Source organism: Hippopotamus amphibius, chromosome 1, assembly GCF_030028045.1.
Source record: "Hippopotamus amphibius kiboko isolate mHipAmp2 chromosome 1, mHipAmp2.hap2, whole genome shotgun sequence".
Classification (NCBI taxonomy): Eukaryota; Metazoa; Chordata; class Mammalia; order Artiodactyla; family Hippopotamidae; genus Hippopotamus; species Hippopotamus amphibius.
The window spans coordinates 170,976,001-170,988,047 of NC_080186.1; the positions used below are offsets into that span (position 1 = coordinate 170,976,001).

General features: G+C 35.0%; 1 pseudogene; it reads left to right on the forward strand.

Annotated features, from left to right (window-relative positions):
* Positions 1-447: 447 nt before the first annotated feature.
* On the forward strand, positions 448-1,032 carry LOC130831119 (40S ribosomal protein S7-like; annotated as a pseudogene).
* Positions 1,033-12,047: the final 11,015 nt, after the last annotated feature.

Genomic DNA, 12,047 nt, shown 5'->3' on the forward strand with positions numbered 1-12,047 from the left:
TTCTCTTTCAAGGATATTTCTTCCTCCTCCTCCTCTCAATCCTTTCATCTATAAATAATTTCCACTGCTAAATGCAGACGATTTCACACGCCAAGCGGTGACATTTTCCTTTTTAAAATCCTGTTATACTCTCTATAACTTCTATGTGGAAAATGAATTATTGGGTTTCTGGAGTAGATGTTAGGAGACCAGTAGATGCTAGAAGACCAGTAAACCAGACAGGTGATTATAAGAGCTTGGACAGAGATTGTGGCAGTGAAGGTAGAGAGGATGGGTACACTTGAGTGATATTAAACAGCCAGCGTTGATTAAATGGATTATAAACTAAAATGTAACCTCATTGGCTGTCTTTTTAATAACTTAATATCTCATTATATCTCACACATTGCTGAGGAAATTGTAAAAATAAAGTATTCTCTTCCTGGGCCAGTGCTCAATAAGGAGAATATGTTTAATTAGAGTGTAAAGGTGGTGAAGCCCAATGGTGAAAATGGGGTGAGTTTTAGTCTAGCATTTCTCAGGGTCTCCTTGAGCTGAAGATGAATTCAGATCTTAAGAGCCAGCTGAGAGAGCTGAATATAACAGCAGCCAAGGAAAGTGAAGTTGATAGTGGTCAGAAAGCTATTATGATCTTTGTTCCTGTTCCTCAACTGAAATCTTTCCAGAAAAACCAAGTCTGGTAAGTACTTGAATTAGAGAAAATGTTCAGTGAGAAATACATCATCTTTAATGCCCAGAGGAGAAGTCTGCGTAAGCCAACTCAAAAAAGCTGTTCAAAAAAATAAGCGAAGGTATCCCAGAAACCATACTCTGACAATTGTGCTCATGTGATCTTAGAGGATCTTAGTCTTTCCAAGTGAAAACATACGCAAGAGAATCTAGGTGAAACTGGGTGCCAGCACACTCATAAAGATTTATTTGGATGAAACACAGCAGAATAATGTGGAAAACAATGTTGAAACTTTTTCTGTTGTCTACAAGGTCAACATGGGCAAGGATATTAATTTTAAATACCCAGAGTCTCAGTTGTAAACAAAAATAACTAAAATATTATTACAAAATGTTTGTAAATAATGTAAATTTCTTAGTCTAATTTAAAAGACATTCTAGAAATAAGAGAAGCTCCTTTTCAGAGGATGAATGAAGTCCTAACAAGCTAAAGCAAAGCCATCTGATATAGGCTTTTATTCCAGAAGGTACCATCAAGTTCTTGTTACCTGAAACTACTTATTATCTAAGAGAATGACTTGAAGGTACTTGGGTTTCATCACTTTGCTTTACTGTTTTTAATATGACCAAGAAAACAGCAGTAGAGAGCAATAGAGAGATCCTATTAACACCTTCTTAACACCTCATTAATACCATGTGCATTCAGCACAGACCAAAATCCAACTTTGGAAATAAGGAACAAGCCCTAAGTTAAGGCCTACTTTAAACCTACCCTAAAACAAATTAAAACCAAGTCTTGAAAGATCAGCAAGAAAGAAATATTTTGAGGATTGATTCCACAAGTAAGAGGAGCTTAAGAAACATCCTGGGCTTTCCAGAGATTCTAACAAGGTCAACATGGGCAAACCTACACAAGTCCAATTGATCAGTTAGTAATTCACCTGCATGTTAAAAGAAAAAAAATTCAAAATTTCTGCAATGCTTTATAAATAATGTGCAGTACACATGAAAATTACACATACAAAAACAGAAATATTGTTATACATAGTTAAGGGAAAAAGCAGTCAATGGACACTAACTCTAAAACAGCTAAGCTGGTGAATTTAGCAGACGCAAATTGAATACAGGTATTATAAATATGTTCAAAGAACAAAAGGAAAATACAGGCAATGTATAAACAGATAGGGTATATGAGCTGAAAAATGAAAATTATAAATACTAACCAGGAAATTCTGCTTCTCTCCACGAATGATTAAATATGACAGGAATTTCACTTTCTCCATAAGTAGTAAAACCCCTAAAAATACATGGAATAAATCATTTAAACATTATACAAAACACAGAAAATGATTCTTATTCCCTTAGAGAGGGGAAACAAAGTAAGGTATATTATTGCCAGAGCTTGCTGCTTGGAGGCATTTCTATGTCACATCTGAGAGAGGTGCAACCCTAACAAAGTCTTATTTTCATTGAGTATAGAGACAAAAATGAAGATTCAGGGAGGCAAAAACAACTAGATTGTGTGAGATACAGTAGTGGAGAAAGGGAAATTACAGAGAAAGAGAGCACATACTCCAGAGACCCACAGAGGGAGAGGGGTCTCCTCAAATATTTGGCTGCGTACGGATCTGCACATGTATGAGATGAACTACCCAAGATCAGAAAAGTATGAAAAGCAATAGGTCAAATAATTTATATAATACACAGAGCTAAGGATAATTTATGACCCTAATAGCCAGATTTTAAATAACCAGTGAGGCATTGGATATCCAATGGGGTTTCATTGACCTAAGGCTTCACTAAATAATCTTAAAAACAAGCCTCAAAAGTATGAAATTCATATAAAACTTAACTTCAACATTCTTTAAAGGAATACAATTCAATTCAACCTTTAACAATATCCAGCATCCATTCAAAAATAACCAGATAAGCAAAGAAGCAGGCAAATATTATGTATACCTATAGGAAATCATCCATAGACACAGAACATTAAGTGCCAGAAGTGATCGATATGGCAGTAAGCATGTTTTAAAAAAGCTATGATAAATATCATAAATAGTCAAGAATGTAAAGGAAAACATGAACATAATGATTTGAGAACTGGAAGAGAATAAAATCAAACTTCTAAAGATGAAAAATAAAATACCTGAAATAAAAAATACAATACATGGGATTAAGAACAGATTAGAAGACAGTAAAGAAAATATTGGTGAACAAAAGAAATAAGATAGGAAGTAAAACTGATCTTGATCTCAAATGACATGCTTGTCCACACAGAAAATCCTGATGAAACTATAAGAAAACCAATGAAATTACAAAATGAATTTAGCAAGGTTATGGGATCCAAGATAAATATATATTAGCTACAAAATTAGGAAATAATTTTTAAAATGCAAAAATAACATGTAAAGCATAAAATATTTAGGAATAAATTTAATGAAATATGTGCAAGAACTATATACTAAAAAACTACAAAACACCATTTAGAGAAGTTAAAGAGCTTAATAACTAGGAAAATGTACAACATTTTTGATTGGAAGACTAAATTTTGTTAAGATATCAATTCTACTCAAATTTATCTGTGAATTTAATACAGTCCCCCCAAAACCCCCCAAAAATGTAGTTCTAGATTAATGGAACAGAGTTGAGAGTCTAGAAATAGATTCACAAACAGGTATGGTCAATGATTTTTGACATTGGTACCAACATAATTCCAAGGGAAAAAGCTATTTTTTTCAACAAATCATGTTACAAAAACTATATTAAAAAAAAAAAAAGAACCACCTTGGCTTCTACCTCATGTCATACACACAACTTAATTTGAAATAGCTTAGAAACCAAACAAAAATTAAAACTATAAAATTTTTAGAATCATGCATTAAAGTATTACAAAAAAATCCCACCAGCAATAAAATAAAAATTAAAAATTTGACTTCATCAAGATCCAAACCTTCAGCTCTTCAAAAAACACCACTAGGAATACAAGTATACAAGATGTACTCCACAACTCAAAAATAAGACAACCACCCTACTATTTAAAAATGCATAACAGACTCTTGAGTAGACTCTTCACCAAATATACATACATGAGTACGCATGCATACAAAAGGTGTTCAACATTGATAATCATCAAGGAAATACAAACTAAAACCACGAGACACCAGAAGATATCACCAGAAACGCTAAAAACCTTAAGACTGTTCATAGCAAGTTTTGGAGGGAATGTAGAACAACCTGAAATGTCACAATTTGTCAGAGTATAACATGATAAAAAAACACTCTGGAAAGTCATTTGAGAGTTTCATTCAAACATACACTTACCATACACCCCAGAAATTCCATTCAAATAACTATTTACTTAAAAGAAATAAAAATGTGACAATACCAAGTTATATACACAGTCATAGATATTTCCCATCTCCAAATTGAAAACAATCTAAATGTCCATGAGCAGCTAAATGGATAAACTGAAAAGTCTGTATGAGTTAACTACTCAGTAATAAAACCAAAACATTAAACTATAATACATGCAAAAATATAGACAAATTTAAAAAGTATACCAGGCAAACAAAGCCAGATACAAAACAGCATATACTGTATGATTCCAGTTATATGAATTTCTACAACTGACAGTATTATATTAGTGGTTGCTTGTTGCTTGGGGCAGCGGGGATGAAGGAGATGGAGGAAGCTTTCTGGAGGCAGTGAAAATGTTGTCTTGATTGGAATGTTGGTTACACTGGATACATATATTTTTCAAAACTCACCAAACTATACACGTAATAGAATTCCTCAAGGAAGTTTATTTGAAAGGAACTCTTAGTTTTTCTAATTTTACTGCAAATTAGTAAAAACATACATATATGGTAACTGGCTTCTTGGCCAACTTGGGGAGCTATCCATTTCCAAAAAGTAAAAGTTAAACGATTCGTCCGAAAGACCAGTTATTTAATTGACTAACCACATCTTCTAGATTCCTCTGATATAGATCTCTATGTTCCCTAATAAATAAACATAATCTAGTGAAAGAAGATTAATAGTACATCAGAAGTATTAGCTATGTTTGTTATACTGCCTGCAACTGATACCCAATGATCTTATCTCACAGTCAGCAATGCCACTGCTATGATCTGAATGTTTTTGTCCCTCCAAAATTTCTATAATGAAAACTTAATTCCCAATGTGATGGTATTAGAAGATAAGGCCTTTGGGAGGTGATTAGGTCACAAGGCGAGACCCTTTATAAATGGAATTAGTGCCTGCCCTTATAAAAGGGGCCAGAGAACACTTTCTTGACGCTTCCACCATGTGAGGTTACAGCAAAGCAGGCCCTCACTAGATACCAAATCTGCTGATACCATAACCTTGGACTTCCCAGCCTCCAGAACTGTGAGAAAATGTTTATTATAAATCACACTGCAGCATTTTTGTTTTAGGAGCCAAAATGAACATAGTCACAGACCTAATTAATGTCACTTAGTTTCCAGTTAGGTGAACCTTAGCTTTTTCGTATTGCCCGTTGTCACTGTAACTGATGCTTGAAAACGTATTGCGATTTATAGTAGCAATAGGCAATAGTTCTAAAATAAATTCACCTTTTTTATTTAACTAGAGCATAACAATTCATAGTATCTCTCTACAGATTACACATACTGTAGTTTAAAACAGTACATTCTTAACCATCATTGTATTTTCAAGAGCACCGCTTGAAGCAGCCTTCCTCAAAGCAGATTGTGTTAAGAATTGTAGACTTAAAATATCAATATTGACAAGGAAGTTTCAGTTGTATTTTTCTGTGAATATTATTACATTTCTTATTTTTCTCTAGAGCAACTTATCTTAAAGTTAGTGAAATTTCTCCTGATCCTGTCAAGTGTAAGCTTTTATTTCCAGAGAAACACAATTGGTATCTTTAATAGAAACACCCTGGGGGCTTTAAAGTAGGAAACAAAGTATTTGATTGAGGTCAATGAAAATATCACTGTTGAGAGAAAAATGAAGTCTATAAATTGTCAATTCTATATCATAAATCCATTTTTCTTATTAGCATGAAATATGAAGGAGCCAATATTATCTCACAAAAAATTACAAAATACTTAAATATTTATGATAGTAAAGTATAAATTTCAATAAGTGTTTTAATAACTCAAGTTACCATAGTGTTTTAAATCTATGCCTAAGAAATTTTAAAGAAAAGTAACAGTCAAGAATGATGATGCTTTCTGAGGAAAAAAAAATCCCATTATCATTATTAATTTATTCATTCAACAAATATCTGCCTACAAAGCTCTAGGTGCTATTGTAGATGTTTAGGATTCAACAACAAAAAATACAGATAAAGATCTCTACTTGCATGGAGCTTATATGCTAGCATGGAGAGAAAGATGTGAATAACATGATAAATCAGTAAACTATCTGATGTAGCAGAAATTAATAAGTGCCTTGGGGAAAAAGAAAAAAGTAAACCAGAATAAGAGATATCAAGAGTGACAAGGTCGTATGTATGAAATTCTCATACCCATCAACTATATGTATTTTTCCATCATGCCGATATTTTAATAAAGTATTTTTATTAAATACTTTACAGATTCTACGTTTAGAATGCAATATTCATATTGTTTCAGAATAAACATTCCTTTAAATTGCTTCTTGGAATTCCAATTGAATTAAATTTCATTGAGTTCTTCATATCTTTTATATCATGTGAAGTAGTCACAAACAGTTCAAAAATTACTGAACATCTATAAGTTTTATTTTTCTGTGAGCTTTTTTCAAGTGAAACAGTTGAGTTAAAATTTTACCATCCCTTATTTCTCTGCTCAAGAAATGAGAAAATCATTGTGATGTTCTGGGCAGTCCAGTGGTTAACACTTCACCTTCCAATGCAAGAGGTGTGCGTTCGATCCCTGGTTGGGGAGTTAAAATACCACATGCCTCGTGGCCAAAAAACCAAAACATAAAACAGAAGCAATATTGTAACAAATTCAATAAAGACTTTAAAAATGGTCCACATCAAAAAAAAAAAAAAAGAAATGAGAAAATCATAAGATATTATCCAGTGCAAGGTTAAAAGAAAAAGATTAACCTTGCACTGGATAATACCTTATTATGATTTATAGTGACTTATGAGTATAATTTTTCTGATTTATAATTATGATTTATTTTATGACAGTTAATTCTGGCAAATTCAGAATGTCAAGAGATATAAAAGTTTATTACTTTAATTTTAACAGCACTTAGAATTTTCTTCCTGCTTTGTTGAGATATAATTGACATATAGCATTATATAAGCTTAAGGAACACAGCATAATGATTTGACTTAAGTGCATGGTAAAATGATAACAGTAAGTTTAGTGAACATCCATTATCTTATATAGATACAAAATTTAGTAGAACCTTTTTCCTTATGATAAGAATTCTTAGTATTTCTTAACTTTCATGTATGATATACAGCAGTATCATATAGATCATGTTGTACATTACACCCCCATTACTTACTTATCTTATAACTGGATGTTTGTAACTTTTGACCACCTTCATTCAATTATCCCTCCCCAACCCCTTGCCTCTGGTAACCACAAACCTGACCTCTTTTTCTAGGAGTTTGTTTTTGAACTAGAATTGACCTACAAAACTATGTTAGTTCCTAGTACATGATAGAGCGATTTGATATTCTATCACTTCAAAATGATCACCATGGTAAGTCTAGTTACCATCTGTCATCATAGAAAGATATTACATAATTATTGACTATATTCCTTATAATGTACATTTCACACCCATGACTCACTTATTTTGTAACTGTAAGTTTATACATCTTAATTTTCCTCACCCATTTCTCTCCTCCCACAGCGTCTCCCCTCTGACAACCACCTCTTTGCTCTCTGTAGTTGTGAGAATTTCTGTTTAGTTATGTTTGTTCATTTGTTTTGTTTTTTGCATTCTACATATTAATGAAATAATACAGTATTTGCCTTTCTCTGACTTATTTCACTTAGCATATACCCTCTAGGTCCATCCATGTTGTTGCAAATAGCAAGATTCCATTCTTTTTTATGGCTGAGTAATATAATATTGCATATATATATATATACACATATATATACATATACACACACCATATCTTCTTTATCAATTCACCCACTGATGGATGCTTAGGTTGTTTCCATATATTAGCAACTGTAAATAATGCTGCTATGAAAACTGAGGTGCCTCTATATTTTTGAATAAATGTTTTCTTTGGATAAATACCCAAGAGCAAAATTGCTGGATCATATGGTAGTTCTATTTTTAATTTTTTGAGGAAATTCCAGAGTGTTTTCCATAGTGGTTGCACCAATTTACATTCAAACCAACAGCGTACAAGGGTTCTCTTTTCTCTACATCCTCGTAAACGCTTGTTGTCTTTTTGATAACAGCCATTCTAACAGGTGTGAGGTGCTATTTTCTTGTGGCTTTGATTTGCATTTCCCTGATAATTAATGATGTTGAACATCTTTTCATGTGCCTGTTGGCTTTTTGTATGTCTTCTTTGGAAAAATGTCTATTCAGGTCCAATGCCCATTCTTTAATCAAATTGTTTTTTTGATGTTGAGTTGCACATGTTCTTTGTATATTTTGGATATTAAGCCCTTATCAGATATATCATTTGCAAGTATCTTCCTGCATTCAGTTTTAAAGCCTAAGTTATAAAGATTGAGTAAGCTTAATAAAATTAAATGTTTCTAATGTTTAATAATAGAAATATTTGGGAGAACAAAAAATCATGATTATATTAGACATGTAGAATTTAAAGGTAGAGGCTTGGCATCTCTCAAAATAATCAGCTGAAAATGTGGCCTCCTCCCCTTTTACTGCACCCCCACCTCCAATTCCAACCCATTCCAGGTCTTTATGGTTTTTTGGTTTTAACTTTGCCTTCTTTTACACCCCTAGGTAATAAGCAAACAGGAGAATAATGAAGGTGAATAGGTGATCAAAGTAGAAGACAATGAAGTGTAACAGGGCCTAAAGTTCTGTGTAGCTACCAAACCTAGGGTCTACCTTTCAGAGAGAGGATCAAAATGATATCATTCTTGAGAAAGCCACAGGAACACACTGAGGTTCACCACACTCGTGTCACTTTTAACTTCACAGTAAACGGATGTGAGGTTAAACTTGTCAATTCAAGTTAAAAATACAAGTGTTTTTTGCCAAAATCATGAGTTTTAATTATCCTCATGTTTATTTCAAGAATTTCTTTAAAGAAAATATTGTCTACTCTTGGCTGAACAGCAAAGGCATTCATTGCCTTGCACATGAAGTACAAAAGATTTAAGACCCTGTATCCTCTACATCCTGTGTCCAGTTTAGCAAGGAATTCCACATGTACAGAATTAGTTCTTCAGGCTTGTACTGGACAAAAAACTTAGGACAGAAACAAGACTAGTAATTGGCTGGGTGAAGACAGTAAGAAATAGGGTATTCTCCTTTTCTACCTCCCTAAGCTAGAGATGTCTGCTAAGAGAGGGGCACAAATTTAGCTCAGACACAGGCTCCTGGTAGCTTTGGGTACCACTGCAAATGGAATTAATTGCACCTCTCTCACTACTTCCATGGAAATTTGTACCTCTACAGAGTCCTTCTGTTGTACCTCATGGTTAGTTCTTCCTGTTTCTTTCACTAAAGTGTACTCAGCTTGAGCTCAAGGAGGTACAGAGACTTACCATATACCCCTCATCCACACATGCAGAGCCTCCCCTGTTATCATCATCACTTATCACAAAGGTACTTGTTTTTTTAACCAAGGATGAATGTACGTGAACATATCATAATTGCCCACAGTTGTAATTTACCTTAAAATTCCCTCTTGGTGTTGTCTCTTTTATGGGTTTGCTGAGTAAGTTACATGTATCTTAAATTACATATGTCTATCATTATTATACCACACAGAGTATTTTCACAGCTCTAAAACTCCTCTGGGGCCAGAATGAAGACTAGTTCTGGGATATCCACACCCACACAGTACTATCACTTTCTCTAGGCAGCTCTTTACAGATTTTTAGGAGAGGCTGAATGTGTCTTATGATGGGAAGAGGGAGGAAGGTACAATGTGCATGTGCATCGATGTATTTGTTCTGTATTTTGCTCTCTTCACTTCTATACTCTATGCCTGCACACTCTGAGCTCGGGCCATTCTGTGGTACTGTTGGGGAGTTTGGCTTTCACTTCCATTCTGGTTTCCTCATGGTCTGGCTTTGTCATTAGCAGAGTTCCGTGTATGTACTTTCAGATTTTCAGAAAATTGTTACTCTCTAATTCCCCTATGATCAGCTACAGTTCTCTTTACTTTTCAAATTTCATTCATTTTTGTGTTCCTTTATTGTCTCAGGAAGGAGAGGCAGGCATATGTGCACAGTTTTGAATGAGCACCAAGGAGCTCCCTTTGAAATCATAACTTCCCACTGCTGATCTCAGACCAGCTCATTAGCCTCATGTTTCCATAGTTCTTTTTCTGTTGACCTACCTATGGCCAGTGTTGTCCTATGCAGGGGTGTCCTAATGGTAGCAGTTGCGGGGTCAGATTCCTGGCTTCACACTTGGCTCTGGGACTCTCCGATGCATCAGCTCAGGAGAGCCGCTTCCAGCACGTGCCTGAGCCAGGGCACAATTGAGATCACGACTGTCGTCCACCTCACAGAGAGACCTGAGGATGACTTCATGCATTTTCACTGCCATAGCATTTCTAAAATGGTCTTCTGATTTTAAAATAACCTTCTCTGTCATAAAAACCATAAGCAGACACAGGAAAATGCCAGCAGGCAGAGGTAAACTGAGCACATTCCAATGTTCCATCAACACATCTTGAAAATTCTTCATCCTCACTGGCGAGTGATTCCTGAACAACATCCAGAACGCTAGGCTTAGGGGCCAGCAAGGAAGAAAACCAGCAATATAACTTTCTAAATCCTGCCCCTTGGTAGAACTTATGCTCAGTGTTGATTTCATTATGATTTCTCTTTTTCTACCTCTCTGACTAAATGAGAACTTGATGAATCATTGCATAATTAAATAACCATGAAACAGCAGGATGTATACTCTGGGTGCTCTCAACAGGCGGGATGTATTTTCACTTCATTTGGTTCATAGAGGAAAGGTGACTCAAAAGGGAAATTTTTTCTTATTATTAAAAAAAAAACTACACACGATACGTATATAGGGAGAAATAAAGACCTTGCTTCACAAATATCAACACTTACATTAACTTTCTAAACTTTTACAGACAATTAACCAAAGAAGTTCAACCTTTAAACATCCTTTTATGTGTTTCCAGGATTTGGATTAACTAAATGAATCATTTCCATCTAGGTCTGGCCTCTGTCTCTGGCAGAGACACCAAAGGACTATTGCAGGAGGGCTTGGTTATTGTCCTTACTGCTAGTCTCAGAAAACTAAAGAGCCAAAATATACTGATTTCCTTAATTTCCATGAGGATACCAACATATACATACACATATACACACTAGATCCAAAACTCTGTATTCTTTCAGCAGTTAATACTTTTAGGTAAAAAGTCTAGAATCCTATTAGTCCTTATAAAATAGTTCTTAAGCACTTTAAAAGGCACAGCCCAAGTGCTCTAACAATTCTTGTCCCTTTTCCTTTCACGTGTGTCCCTAACTTCGATGACCAACGCCCTGTGTTGGGTTCAGGTGTTAAGAACCATGGACTTGAACCCCTTGATGACTCTAGTTGGAGTCCCTGCCCTCTAAATATGTTACTGTACACACTAACATGACCTCACCTCTAATGTTTGACCCTATAAGCCTCTAGAGTTTAGTTTACTTCAGTGTCCAGAGAGGCTTACTATGGTCACCTGCAAGCTTAAATAATAAATAAGACCATATCTGACATGAATTTTGAGGAGGCCCTACTTTTTATGCTACTTCACCTGGAGATGTGTCTGCCTGGTATTTTTAAATTATCTTTGTGGTAGTTATTTATAACAAATGTCTTCCCATTCTCCACTTTGAGTTTTTAAAAGCAATCATGGGTAGAAACCTGTTGGTTTCTGAAGACAGATTACCACCACTGCTTCCTCACCGTTGCCTCCACCTCCCTTGTACTGAACTCGTTTATAAAATCACTTGTTTCCCTGGTCGTTTACCTTCATCAAAACCATTTAAATTCTTCACCTATTAATGAAAGGACAGGACCAGAAGTTGGCAACATGAGGATAGAAATAGAAAAATCAATCTGGTTCTAAAAGTTATTTTAAGAAGGGTTTTGCTGGGCCCCTTGGCGTTGCGCAGGGACGGAGCCGGGGAGGCCGTGCCTGGCGGGGCGGAGAGAGCGAGAGCGCGCTGGCGGAGGCGGTGTGCGCCCGGCTGTCAGTCAGC